Source organism: Tamandua tetradactyla, chromosome 25, assembly GCF_023851605.1.
Source record: "Tamandua tetradactyla isolate mTamTet1 chromosome 25, mTamTet1.pri, whole genome shotgun sequence".
NCBI classification, from domain to species: Eukaryota; Metazoa; Chordata; class Mammalia; order Pilosa; family Myrmecophagidae; genus Tamandua; species Tamandua tetradactyla.
This window is the reverse complement of record NC_135351.1, coordinates 38126619-38140538: the sequence shown is the minus strand read 5'-3', so window position 1 is coordinate 38140538 and position 13920 is coordinate 38126619. Positions and strand designations below refer to the sequence as shown.

The 13920-nt window shown below is 46.8% G+C and overlaps 1 long non-coding RNA gene across 1 annotated transcript; it reads right to left on the bottom strand.

The window, feature by feature from the left end:
- Positions 1-1825: 1825 nt before the first annotated feature.
- Positions 1826-12984, bottom strand: LOC143668686 (uncharacterized). Its single transcript, XR_013168535.1, has 3 exons — positions 12242-12984; positions 2282-3002; positions 1826-2109 (listed from the first exon to the last, which is right to left on the bottom strand). It is a non-coding gene; the product is annotated as an uncharacterized LOC143668686 (long non-coding RNA).
- Between the last annotated feature and the right edge of the window lie 936 nt (positions 12985-13920).

The following is a 13920-nucleotide window of genomic DNA, read 5'->3' as shown; positions in this document are numbered from 1 at the left end:
ATAGCTGAGAATTGTACATCTTCCCCAACATTTCCCAAGTATCTTTATGTTCCTGAAAACATCGTATTTTCTCTCATGTGCACATTAGTATCATTTTTAAAATAATGAATTATTATCTAGCTTTTTTTCTTCTAAGAAGTCACTATAGCAATGACCTATGGTTTCTCTGATCGTTGCAAAGAAATATTGATGACATTGCACCATGTGCTTCTCTGCCCCTTTCATTTGATGTGGGAGAGGAGGCCGGGCAGCAGGGGGGAACCTACATATCCTGGCTTCCTGCATGGCTTTCCCACTTTCCTAATCTGTAAAGTGGGACTGATAACCTCTGCCCTAGCTCTAGGGGTTTTCACAATGACAAACGAAACAAGGGCCGAACAAAACTAATGATAGGAAAATGATCACAATGTACATGAAAAAAATCATATCACAGAACAATAGTTTCAACCCAACCCCAGTCTGGGGGCCTGGGTGGGAATGTATGTTGTAGGCATAGAAAAAAATGCCTGAAGAAAAATCCTCAAATGCTTAAGAGTGACAATATCGGTAAGATGATCTATACTAGAAAATTTATTTCCTTTTTTATGTTTCCTGACATTTTCCACACTCTCCAAAGTAAACATGAATTACCTACATCACCAGAACAAAAGGCTCACGTTTGGCAGGCCACAGCAGGGACAGAAAGCCTGCCTCTGCTCCCATTTAGGTGGACACCCCACTTTCACTGGGTTTCTGGATCCTTGGCTGAAGGAATACGGAACCCAAATGAACAACAACAGAAGTGCAAAGTACACGAGAAAAAGGAAGGATTTATAATAACATTAGTAAACAACCAGAGGCCCCTAAAATGTTCTCTCCTAAACTTTACAGGCTTTTGAGATATTATTATTATATAGCATTATATAATATTATACATATTAAAATATTATATAATTATATCCTATATTATATATGATGTTGCAGTGGACCTGAGTAGGGAACAGCACCTTGGAAGGGCCTTGGGAGGGGTCACAGGTGCCAGCGGTTTAGCTGGAAACGTGGGCTCACCCACACTCTCGCGGGTGCTGGGGAGTGAAAAAGAGGCTGGAGGGCGTGTCCTGCATTAGCTCTCGCGGCGGGTGTCACAGTGAGCGGTCGGAAGGCAGAAGTGTCCTGTGCAGGCTAATTGCACCCCACAGACAGTCCAGCTCAGGCTGACCACGGAAGGGATGACTGAGGACTAGACATGCGTGGCTTTCATGGACAGTGTATGGAACCTCTCCTGTATTTAAAATTGGCAGAGAGAAACTATTCCAGGTCGCCCCCAGGCCATTTTAAAGATTAGAGACGTGCATGAAGCATATTCTTTTTGTGTGTGAGTGCTTTGTGGCTCTGCAGTGCTCTGAAGCTTTCTCCAAAATACTTCTTTAAAAGGATTCCAGTAAACTAATCAAGACCCACAGAGAATGGGTGGAGACACACTTCCATCTAATCAAGTTTAATTCCCATAATTGATTGAACCACATCTCCGTGGAGATGACCTAATCAAGTTTCCAACGTAGAGTGCTGAATAGGGATTAGAAGAAACCATTGCTCACACAAGATCGATTAGGATTAAAACATGGCTTTTCTAGGGTACATAAGTCTTTTCAAACCAGCACATGGTGACAAAAAAATATTTAAGCCTTCTAGCTGCCTATATTCTGGAGCAGCTAGAAGAAAAAAATCTGAGATGATGATATGGTAGCCCATGACAAACCTGGGCATCTGTCCTGTAACTACTTGTTGAAGAGTGCTTTGAAAACTATTGCTTTTTAATTTATTTATTTGCTTTGTATATGTCTTGTACTATACAATAAAAATGTTCAAAAAAAAGAAAAGAAAAGAAAGGAGAGGGGGGTTGACATACTCAGATACAGAGAGGTTAGCAGGATAGCCTTTTCGAGATGGAGATGAAGATTTTGCTGTGTCTCAAGGCAAGGGATGTCATGGATTGCCAGCACTTCTCAAACCAGGAGAAAGGCACGTAACAACTTCTCCTTAGAGCCTCCAGAAGACACCAACCCTGCCAACACCTTGATTTCTGGTCTCCGGGACTCTGAGAGAGTAAATTTCTGCTATTTTCAGTCACTAAAAAAAAAAAAAAAAAAAAAAAAAAAAAAAAAAAAAATTAAAGCAAAGAGAGTTGTTTCATGGAGAAAAGCAGACCAACGTCCAGAACCCAAATGAGGGTTGAAGAGAAGGGCTTTGGGGAAATGAGACACGTAGGTGGGAAGCCCACAGCCCTGGGACGGGTTCCTACCTCCCGCCCGCAGGCCCCCCAGCAGGTGCCAGCAGCTGGGAGCAGGTGCCTCGTGGAACGCACCCCGCTGGCCCCTCTGATCCGTGGGTGGCAGGAAGGAAGGGGAGTGACCGCACACTCCCTGGGGACGGAATTGTCCTCCGGCCAGCACACGCTGAATTCTTAGATGCCTCCACTGCTGGGGTGTGTGGCAAAGACGGGGATTTCCACGTTCAAAAATAGCATCCCTTCAGCTCGGTTTGCGATTGCCTTTTTGGGAAGTTTGTTATATTTAGAAGCTGGTTTTCTTTTGTATTTGTCCCCTCACACCCACCCCCACCCCGCAGGGCCCTTTCTAAACCCGTCTGCTCGACAGTGCAAGCCTGGTAGGCCTGGGACCTGAGTCCCTCTGCGCTCCCCGTGGAAGGAAGGTGTCCTCTGCGAACACGTGACGCCCCCACGACATTGACAAAATTATGTTTTCGTTAAAACGCTGTACGTGGTGAAATGAAAAGCCACTTCTTTCCTTCTTCGGGCTTTCTGTACTTTTTGCATTTTCTGTCTTGTGGTTTCCACAAAGGCACTGTCCCTGCTCCGGGCAGTGGTTTCTTGGAGCGGCGCTGGCTTGTGGACCTGTGTCCGGGTCGCCCTGTTCCGGGAGCTGTGCGGCCAGACACGCAGCCGGCTAGAGGGTGGCCTCTCTCGGGACGCTGAGATCAGTCATGCAGGCTGAAAAAAGGCACTAAGAAGAAAACATATTCTTATTGAGCATGGTGGCTTACAAAGTAAAAATAGGCGTATTTTTTTTTTTAATTGAAAAAAAAGTTCCCTTTAAAATGGTCTGGTCCCCATAAGGGAAGGCTGGTTTTCGAAGGCAGGCTTTGCGGCTGAGATGAGAGCCCGCGCGGACTTTAGGGGGAGTTCCTCGGTGCATCTCCACCTGGGCAGGGCAAGGCAGGGACAGAGAGCTTGGTATTTAACCCTGGATGGGGGAGGCCCATAGACTGCCCATTCCCAGTTTCCTTCCTTTCTCTGCCCTCTGAAAATGCCTTTCTGTGCAACTTTCCTATGCGTCTCAGCAGCCCCAGCCAGGAGTTGTTGGGACAAGAGCCGGGCAAGGAGGGACAGTCTCTCTGTATCCTGGAGACTCGTGGAACTGATTTTTGCCTCTGGATAAAAAGTAGAAAGAAGACAGAGAAAGTCCCCTCTCCTCCCCTGCCCTTCCTTGGAGCAGTGAGGCCAGATTCACTGGCCGGTGCTTACAGTTTTGTATCAGATCATTTTAAATGTCTCCCTTACTGAGCACCTCAACTCAAGATGACCGATGACTTCTGTTTGGGTGAGTGCCCACGTCCCACCACCAAGTTTCTATGAAGTGTTTTCTGACAAAACTTACTGGTTTTTCCCCCCCAATTTGTTAATCCTTTGCCAAAATAAGCAGGAAATTCCCCAGCGGGCAGCATCTCCAGGTAAATCTCAGATTACCTCTCCTGGTGGTTGGAATTTGGGAACCATCAGCTGCAAAGCTGCCAAGGAGCCTGTCCCTCCCTCATGAGAACTGGGCCTTTTTAGGGCTACTCTTCGGCGCTGAATTCCACTCTCCTCATTGAAACTTCCCGCTCATCTATCCCTTCCCCTTCCAAGGTGCTGATCAAGCTGTCTATGAATGTGCTGCTGGAGCTGCCCCGAAGCCTGCGTGGGTGTCCTTTCTCCAGCTCAGAGGCCCCTGGTGGAGGCAGGTAGGATGGGCAGCCCCCAGCCTTTGGGGGCTCACAGACCGTTCTTGGGCCACTGCAGGAGGGAGGCTTGGCAGGGCTGTGTGCAGACAGCATTTGCAGAGTTCCTCTTATCATTTTGCAGCCGGTGGGCTCAGGTAGGGAGGGAAGAGGTTGTTTGGAGTTTCTTGGAAAACTCTGTTTCCCTTCGGATTGTGTCTGTTCACAGGAGACTATGGCAGCATTCACAAGAGGACCCACAGCCCAGGCAGCAAACTCTTTCACCAACTGCACTTCTGGCTAGTCCTGCCTACTGGACGTGCCCCCAGGGAGCCCCTGAGTGACTCTGGGCCACCACCGAGTGGTGCTCAACTGCCCAGATGGCGCCACATGGCCGCAGAAAGCTCCATCGCAAGGCGCTGCACTAATGTTTTCAATGCTGCACTGTGGGTAAGGCAGCCCCCTTCATCCCACAGAGCAGCTGAGTGGCGAGCATGCCTGTTCCCATACTGCCAGGTAACGAGAAGATGGGACACTGACTTCCTGAATTCCCAGGAGGCCCCACAGTGGAGGAAGAGTGGACAGCAATGGATGCCTCTTCATCCAGACTTCACCGTGGTGCTTTGCTGCCCAGGTGGGCTGATCTGACCGAAGTCTGCTGGGGAGAGGCATGATCCTCGGGGAGCAGGGTGCACCCCAACTTGCCTCCACCCCTTCCTTCTCAACTTCATCCCGGAAGGCTGCACCTACCTAAGTTACCCAATGTCAGCCACGAGGACCTTCCTGGTTGGCCCCTGAGGTCCAGTCCTGTGTCTTTCTCCACTTAAAGGGAAGTGCAGTGAGGAAATCACCAGTACGTTCCAGACAGTATTCAAATGTACTCATTACAGCATAAGGTACTGTTTGGATGCCAGAGAGATCATCGCTATAATGAGCATCAACGCTGGGCCTCAGAATTACTGGGAAAATATGGAGCTTCTGTCTTGGGGAACTTCCTATAAAAGGTGAGAAAGACTCAGGAACAGACAAGCCTACACCTTGTGGGCCCTGAACTGGGAAACGTGTTCAAGGTGCAACCAGAGCAGAGAGTCAACCAGAGCTCAGGCTCCCTGGGGAGCAACGAAAATAAGTTCCCTGAATACAGGCTCCTCAGGAGACTGAGGCCACAGGGGCAGGGCATCCCGGAAAGAGGGTCATTATATGTAAATGATCTTATTTGATCCTTAGAATTTTGCTGTGACCACAGGGCCACTGTCCTGTGGCCACGATGGGCCACAGAATTAAGTCATGGAATACGAGATTCAGTAACAGTGGTGACTTTATCGATGCCCCTGGAACAGAGCTCTGGTGTGCTTTATCCTCACAGTATCACCTAAATACAATTTATTTGAACACCAAGTAAGTGTCAGGTATTCTAAGCACATGGCAGGTATACTGTAAGTACATGAATGAAATGAGTGAATGAACACAAAAATGGGGTTCACATTCTGATGATGTATGTTGAATATGCTTTCAAAAGACACATTTCTGTCAAGCGGTGGTTCTCGATTCTGCCCACTGGAATCATTGGGGGACCTTTTAAAACTTTCCAAAGCCTGACCTAACTCAGGCCAAATTCAGAATCTCTACGGGTGGTTGATAGTTTTTGCTGAGTTCCCCAGGTGATACTCATGTGCAAGGAGGGTTGAAAACCATTGCCTTAGAAATTCTGATATATGTCCCTAGGGAGACATGTCAGCCTCTCCCTGCCTCCCTTCAGCCTTCTGAGACTCACTGAAATAATTCATAGAGAATAAATCCAGCCCCGAAGGCTCAGAGTGCCATGTCCAAGATAAAGGGCACGTCAAAAGAGTCCCAGGTAAGGAGGGAGGAAGGGTGGTTAAAAAAAAAAAAAAAAAAAGAGCCCCAGGAAAAGAGCTGGTCCCTGGGTCTTTGGATTTTAAGTCTAGAGTTTTTTCCACCATGTTCAGCTGCTCCTTTTGCCACTGCCACGTATTGAAAAAGATGAGAAAACAGTGAGCGGTAGTTTTGCTTTCACAAGTGGTCCTGGAAGATTGTTTGCCTGCCTCCTGAGCCCTCCCATCATGAATTGAAGACTTTGGCACCAGGAGCCGTCACCAACATGCTAAGAGAACTTAACATCCCAAAGCTCCTTCCCTTGGTCTCACAGCCTGTCCCTTTCTCCAGAGGTTCCCCTGGGAGAGTCTCCAGGAGTCATCAGCCATCCACTGATGACTCCTCAGCCATCCACTCCTATCACCACCCTCTGGACACCACCACTGATGCTGGTTCAAACATCTCCAAGAAATCTGATCCTGTCAGGGCACTGGCTGGAGATGAAAGAGTTGTGAGAGTGTCCCAACCCCATCAATCACCACCAATCATTGTCTTCTCTTAGCACCTCCCTCTTGCATTTCTCACCAGGCCTGGCTGAGATCCCTCAGGCTGTCTTTCATCTCTAGGATATAAATATTCCTAACTCCCATGGCTATTTCTCCAAATGCTCTTTCCCCTAACCATCAGCTTCACCCCTGGTCTTCTCAGTCTGTGGCATGCCGTTGGGTCTAACTCCAAGTGTCCTTTAGATGTACGGTAATTATTTATCCAGAGAGGTTCTCCCTGATCCCAATGCGTAAAAGTGACCCTCCCCAACCTACCTCTATCCTTCGATCACAATTTTTATCCTAAGTTATGGTTCTACGTGTTGCTGTGTGATGCCCTGTTTAATGTCTGTCACCCACCAGGCAGTAAATACCATGACATGAGGCTCTCTGCTGTAGCCTAGCGGTTGGCACACTTGTAGCCATGTAGCAGGTATGTTATAAGTACATAAATGAATAGATCAATGAAGGAAGGAATGAATAACCTGCCTTAAATCACGCAGGGTTATTAAATGGTGGAACTACAATGTGCCCGTTTGGATTGTGGTTTGATCTCTGAGATGGTTTCCCATCACAACTGAATTTTGCTGCTGAACTCTCCAAGGTGCCCTTTGCATGGGTCCTGCTGCAAGGAACTGCCTGAGAGGTCAACTTTGCCCAGCCATGAACCATAAAGCCCGGTGGCTGAGGATCAATGCTTCTACAAGACAGCAAGAAGTTGCCCTTGAGGGGGGTTAGGGACCTCTGTGGCCATAAGGCATCCTGGGGCCAGAGTAAGGCAGCACATTTTAAGTGCCCACACTGACAATACTGTCAGCACCACACATGGTGCCTCCAGTTTTCCCAGACCAGACCAACGCAACCTCATTCACTATGCAAATTCTCTACAGCATTTAATTTTTAATGGATCTTCTTAAATGTAATCTTAACCTTTCCTTATATATAGTAATCATGTGATAGAAAGGCCTTTTTACTTCTGAAACTGCTCAACTTCTCCCCAAAAGGACAGCTTTCTGGCAGCATTCCCACGTTTTCAGGCACACAATGGGGGATGAGAGCCATTTTCACCATAGGAGATTGTGCCAGAGCCCTCAGAAGCCTCCAATTTTGTGTTACTTGGGCTTTTTCCAAGAAGACTGAGCTGGGGACCTGGAGAATGGGATAAGACATCCATTAATTGGTTAATTCACTAGTCACCAGTGATGATGGCTGTGATAATAGCTTTATGGAGAGTGAGACCAACCTGTGACTTGGGAAGTTGGAGACAATGGCCATCTCAGATGAATAGCGGAGAAAGGTCCCCTTGTTCTTTGCTTGGTACGCTCACAGGGATGGGGCATGACACGCCTGCCCTCTGTTACTCAGCTGGTGCCCAGTTGGGTGATCTTCCATAACCACCATCTCCACATACTTTATGGAACTTTGGCTTCCATTCTCAAGCTAAGATCAAGGCTCATGTCTGACCCTGCAGAGTTGACTGAGCAGAACTGGAGTGGAAGTCAACATCTGCAGGTTTAAACACCCTGCAGGTGATTCTGATGCTCAACCAGAGTTGGCCACTGGCCACCTTCCTGGACATCTCTTGGATGCCCCATCAGTGATTAGGTGGCTGAGTGTATGTGTCCATTCAGGCCCTGCAATGTGGAGAGCCCAGTTTTCCACAAACACACAAAACACACATTCGTGGAAGAATATCTGATGTCTCTGTTGGTTGGGGTGTGGTTCAGTGCCCAGATCCTTGAATAGCTGCTCTTACGACTAACACTGTTGAAGCCCCACAGAGGCTCTGTGGGCAGAGCTGCCCTGAAAGGTTGATGCACTGGATGCTTTCAAGGTTTGTGGCCTCTCCTTCTCTTTGGTGAGGAAGAACACATCCTTGGATTGAAGATGTGGGGAAGATTTGATCTGCGTGGGTAAGACAAACCTACAAGAAAAATCCTTCCTCTCAATAATGTAAACTCAATGGTTTCTTGCATACCCTGTGGTGAGCAAGCATTTTCCTGCTTCTTTTTCTTTTTTTTTTTTTTTTGCATGAGCAGGAATCAAACCTGGGTCTCTGGCTTGGCAGGTGAGAACTCTGCCACTGAGCCACTGTGGCCCACCCATTTTCCTGCTTCTTTTTATGTTCTAATCTGTAGTTCATACTAGCTTGGTAACTTCCACCATTGCATATGGCGGTGGAGGCAAATTAAACAATTCATATTACTCAGATTTGATTATAGTTGTCTAGACATGAATGTATGATGTCTGACACCAACACTTTACCATCCAGTTTGATGGTAAATGCTGGAATTCCAGACCACTTTATTTTCATAAGGAATTTTAAGAGTTTATTTAAACTTTCAAAAAAAATTAAAATTTCAGCTTTAAATAAATTTGATTAAAATGATTGGTATTCATTAAAATTTGATATTTGTTAATTATATTTGGTATTTTGATTTTAATTTTATTATATAATGCCAAAAAATGTGGAAAACAATAACTTGCTTTGAAGTCATACATGAAAAATTATTGCTAATTTTAAAAGTTTTGCCATTTACTTTCCTTTTTGCTAAGTAGGTTTTCAAATTTTGTACCATTTGACTATAATTGCATTTTACTTTAATTCTTTAGATAATTATGTCACTGGAACATAAATTAATTTAAAACCTTGATTTTTTAAAAATCTCATTAGTAATTTTGCTGAAATGAGGGCAAGACAAGTAATTTTACCAAATAAGTATATAACAGTTCATGATTTATATATACTTTATCTTATTACTCACCAAAGTTTGCTGGCCCATCAACAGATCATGAGACAGACAGAATTGAATTAGTCATCTATTTGGGCTGACTTGACCATAGCTTTATACAAATTGTTCAGGTGTCACTTTGAAAGTATATTTGTCAATGCAGGAAGATAGAGTCTGCTGATTTATTAATTGACCAACTTGGTTTACCACCTTTGAACTTGAGGCATGGGGCATGTGGCCCCCCTTGAGTTTGGGCCCCCACCCTGCAGTGCGCAGCAGCCCACAACTTCCTCTTCAGGTGGACTCAGCTGAGCCCCCACCTCACATACGCTCCTTTCACCCTCTGCTCAGTCTCTCCCCTCTCTCTCCCCAGATCAGGTAGAGCATCTTTGGGCTCTGCTAAGACTTTTTGGTGAAAAAGAAGTGATTCACCTGTACTTCATTCTTAGACAGCCTGTTTTTTCTTTGATAAGGAGCAGACTGAGGAGCCAGCGGGGACGCCTAAGTCCTATTTGGGCTGATAGTCTTTACTGAGCCATGAATTCCCCTGGACGGAGGCCTATTGCCCAAATCCCTTACTCTTTAAATAAACAAATAAATAAATAAAACCTTTTGGCTGGCATCTAATAAAAACACATACAGGCACGTCAAGTTCAGCATGTATCCTGGAAACTCCCAGCTTTCAAACTTCAATAAGATAGTCAGAGGTTATCTGACCCAATTAAGACACACACACACACACAAAATCCCCTTTTAGCTTAACAAATAACAAACAAAAGGGTCTTTTCCTTTTTTATTTTTTTTTCCAGACCCTTTGATTGTGGTTCAGTGGCTAAGACAGGGATACGTGAACAAAAAATGTACTTATCTGAAGATTGTTTTCCATGCAGGAAAATGCCATGATGTACCAAAATAGCCCTTGAAATTATTTAAACAAAACAAAACAAAACGAAAACACGGCTGAACATGATCTTCTGGCAATGAGATTTGCCACTCTTGGCTACTGTGCTTATTTCCAAAAGAATGAGGGAAAAAAGGTGGGTGTCAAACCTCTTCTCTGGCCACATGGCTTTAGTTTTATTTGGATAGAAAATCCCAAAGGCAGGGGGTACTGATCAGTTTTTTCAGCTTTCAATTAATGACAAACCAGGATACATTTCCAGCCTATTGATGCCTCCAAGCCCCAAAACCAAAATCATAAAAACAATCATGAAAAATCCCCGACAGATAAAATTTCTAGTAGTATGCATTTTACATTTTACCTTTAGGGGATGGAAATGGGGGTCTAGTGTGACAGAAGTAAAGATGGAAATCTCCAGGGCCCTTTTACATTTCTTCAGAAGCACATAACATAGTAGTTCTTATCTGGAGGAGGCTTTCCCCTCCTAAGAAGCATTTGACAACGTCTGGGACAATTCTTGGTTGTCACGGTGGGGGCAGGGAGTATTCCTGGCTTCTACTTGGGGGAGATCAGAGATGCTGCTAAACATCCTAAAATGCTCAGGGCACCCCTTCAACAAAGAATGATCTGGCCTCAAATGCCAGAGTTGAGAAGTCCAGACATACTGTGCACACTTACCCAACTGCAAGAATTACCTACCATGCCATGGACAAGCCAGGGAGACAGTGAAGAGTGATAGCGCTCATTTATCCAGTGTTCCTTGCCTACCAGACACTCCATCCACTTTATTTTTAACCCTCATAGCTGCTTTGTTGGATTGGTACTTTCCCCGTTTTAGACTTGAGAAAATGGAAGCTCAGAGGGGTTGGCCATGGTGCTCATTGAGTACGAAGCAATGAAGATGAGATCTGAATTTAGCTGTGTCTTGGGTCTGACTCCAAAACCCATAATCTCTCCACAACACTGTGCTCTTTTTCAAAAGGAAAAGAAGATCTTTCTGGGAAGGGTTTGCAAAGTTTAACTCCGGCACTAAAAATCCATGTCCTTTTTGGGGTAGAATCTTTTTTTGAAATACAAAGTTTCACTACCTTAAGGGAGACCAGAACCCTGAGATGTGTGATTGCGTCATGGAAATACAGGGCTTAATGCTTGTGACAGGCTACTATATGTCTGCAAGTAAATGAGTGACAAGGACACCATAGTGACCAGTGCTGTCCCTGGAAAAGGTCACAAAGGAGGCCCTGTTTCAATGGCAACCACATGTTAGATTAAGTCCCGTAACAAGAGGCCTGAAGAAGGCAGGCCTGCCCAGCACATCACCAAAAGCACCGGCTCTCGCCAGCATCGAGTCCCCTAACGTTTCAGGGCTGCTTTTTGTCTTTGTGCTTCTCAGCCCACGATAGAAAGATGGCCAGAGGAGCTCTAGGGATCTATTGCAGGGCCAAAAAGGGGGAAGAGGTTGGTACTGCCACGTTCATTCATTTTATCAGGAAAAAAACAGATGCACCTCAGAGACTTCTCTTGACATACCATTGGTTAGGGCTCTGCTTCTTGCCTGCTCTTAGCTGTTCCAGCCTGATAATGAAGATTTGCAAGGGAGAAGGGGCTGGGGAAGGCTGTTGAATGTGCCCACTCCAAACTGCCTGCCGTGGGCACTTATTATCATAAAGAGAGGTTGTTTCCTTCCCCTAATCTCTTGCACCACTTCTTCCTGAGTGTAAGTAAAACCTCCAGCACAACGACAGCTTAACCACTCCCTCCAATTCCGGCTCCCCTAGACATCAAATATATTCCTCCCCCCCCCTTAGGATGACATGTATTTTATATAGGGGTCCACTGGAATTGTCCACAGGACCAAATAAAGAAGCTACAATGGTGGGCAGTGGGCACTGGTACTTTGGAGACAGAGGCCCTGCCCATTTGGCGGCCTCAAATCCTGGTATATGAGTATTCACTTAGTCCAAAAATCCAAAAGCACCGAACTGGAAAGATGGGACAGCAGTAGTACTTGGTGTTTACTTGTGTGGCTCCTTGTACAAGTCCAGCACTAAGAAGACAAGTGAACTTACCTGAGTGCCAGGTGTCCATACAGGTCAGGACCAGTCTACGAAAGGGACAGGCTGGACCCACTGCAAGACCATCAGGTCCATCTGTCTATGGGATGGTGAGCATGTCAGTGGGTCTCTTAGCTTGCCAGCGTTGCTACGATAAATACCACAAACTGGCTGGCTCACCCAACAGGAAGTTATTACCTCATGGTTTTGGGAAACAAAAGTCCGACATCAAGGCATCAGTCAGCAGGGCTTGCTTTCTCCCTGAGGCTGCAGTGTTCTGATGATCCTCAGTCCGTGGTTACCTCTCTCCCCTGGTGTCTGCCCCTCTGGTTTCGCTGGCTTCTGGTCTTTCATTCTGCCTCCAGTTTCCTTTGCTTACAAGGAATTCAGCCACACTGGGCTAGCTTTAACTAATAACATATTCAAAAATCCTATTTCCAGATAGCTTCGCACCCACGGGAACACAACGAAGACTTGGATACACCTTTTGTCGGGGGCAGGGTTCAAGTAAAAGGATCCTTAACAATCCCAGAGCATAGCACAGTCCTTAGGAAGCCGACCTTCTAGCCAGGAGGTGACAGCAAGTGGAAGGGGAACCCGGGGAACCTAAATGAGATACAGTGATACAGGCAAAGTTTTCCGTTATACTGGTAAACAAAGGACTGCTTTCTGCCTACAATTCAGGATGGTTTCAAAGAATTTAATCAAGAGAGGGTTCAACAAAATGGAGGATATAGAAAGCTGATAGAAAAGAAGCAATTGTGCTGGCTGAGCAAATGCCTTAGCACACCCTTAGGGCCTGCCTGTGAAGAATGTCTAACATGGAAATGGATTAAAATGAAAAGGAATGGCTGCCAGAGAAGAAGAGATTAGGGGCAGGATAGCAGTGACTTGGTTCCGGGATTCTGCTGCTTTCCTAACAGCTCCCACCTTCCCTAACAGCCCCCACCTTCCCTAACTGCTCCCACTTTCCCTAACAGCCCCCACCTTCCCTAACAGCTCCCACCTTCCCTAACAGCCCCCACCTTCCCTAACTACTCCCACCTTCCCTAACAGCTCCCACCTTCCCTAACAGCCCCCACCTTCCCTAACAGCCCCCACCTTCCCTAACAGCTCCCACCTTCCCTAACAGCTCCCACCTTCCCTAACAGCTCCCACCTTCCCTAACAGCCCCCACCTTCCCTAACAGCTCCCACCTTCCCTAACAGCTCCCACCTTCCCTAACAGCTCCCACCTTCCCTAACAGCTCCCATCTTCCCTTACAGCTCCCACCTTCCCTAACAGCTCCCACCTTCCCTAACAGCCCCCACCTTCCCTAACTACTCCCACCCTCCCTAACAGCTCCCACCTTCCCTAACAGCCCCCACCTTCCCTAACAGCTCCCACCTTCCCTAACTGCTCCCACCTTCCCTAACAGCCCCCACCTTCCCTAACTGCTCCCACCTTCCCTAACAGCCCCCACCTTCCCTAACAGCTCCCACCTTCCCTAACAGCCCCCACCTTCCCTAACTACTCCCACCCTCCCTAACAGCTCCCACCTTCCCTAACAGCCCCCACCTTCCCTAACAGCTCCCACCTTCCCTAACTGCTCCCACCTTCCCTAACAGCCCCCACCTTCCCTAACAGCTCCCACCTTCCCTAACTGCTCCCACCTTCCCTAACAGCCCCCACCTTCCCTAACAGCCCCCACCTTCCCTAACAGCTCCCACCTTCCCTAACAGCCCCCACCTTCCCTAACAGCTCCCACCTTCCCTGACAGCCCCCACCTTTCCTAACAGCCCCCACCTTCCCTAACAGCTCCCACCTTCCCTAACAGCCCCCACCTTCCCTAACAGCCCCCACCTTCCCTAACAGCCCCCACCTTCCCTAACAGCTCC